Source organism: Mobula birostris, chromosome 5 (assembly GCF_030028105.1).
Source record: "Mobula birostris isolate sMobBir1 chromosome 5, sMobBir1.hap1, whole genome shotgun sequence".
NCBI classification, from domain to species: Eukaryota; Metazoa; Chordata; class Chondrichthyes; order Myliobatiformes; family Myliobatidae; genus Mobula; species Mobula birostris.
Window position 1 is genome coordinate 107100478 of NC_092374.1, and position 682 is coordinate 107101159.

Below are 682 nucleotides of genomic sequence, written 5' to 3' on the forward strand. Positions count from 1 at the left end.
TAGCAATTCCTATGAATTGTCATTAAAACTAGAACAGTGTGAAGTAGCACATCATGAAGTAAAGAGCAGATTCTGTATATTGGCAATCCTTGGTTTATGAGAGGGCTCTGTTCCAAAGAATTGTCTGTAAGCTAATTTTTTCAGGTTAGAAATTACTGTTGTCAATAGTAACCCATATCATTTTTTCTACATAATCTTGCTAAAATAATTTCATTTCATTAAATAATCATACTTACCTGGCAGGGAACCATCGGTGATCAGAAGTGCTGAGGTTCCAGGCCGAGGCTATCCCATTGCACTCCGGGTGTGCTGAAGCCTGTGATGTCCCCAAATGCAGGATACTCGACTGCAACTTGTCAATTAGTTATATACTCTGTACAGTCAGTAATGAGTACATTAAACATTTCATTTTATTACTACTGGATCAAAAATGATTTAGCAAAGTATGTGGAATTTGTGTAAAGTCCCATTTCTGTAAATCAATGAACATAGAAATCTACAGCATATTACAGTCTCTTCAGCCCAAAATGTTGTGTCGACCATGTAACCTACTCCAGAAACTGCCTAGAATTTTCCTACTGCATAGCCTTCTATTTTTCTAAGCTCCATGCACTCTCTCAAAAGACCCTATTGTATCTACCTCCACCACCGTTGCCGGCAGTGCATTCAACACGCCAACTAG

At 38.4% G+C, this 682-nt stretch overlaps 1 pseudogene; it reads left to right on the forward strand.

Moving 5' to 3' along the window:
* The first annotated feature begins 228 nt into the window (after positions 1-228).
* On the forward strand, positions 229-358 carry LOC140198519 (U1 spliceosomal RNA; annotated as a pseudogene).
* Positions 359-682: the final 324 nt, after the last annotated feature.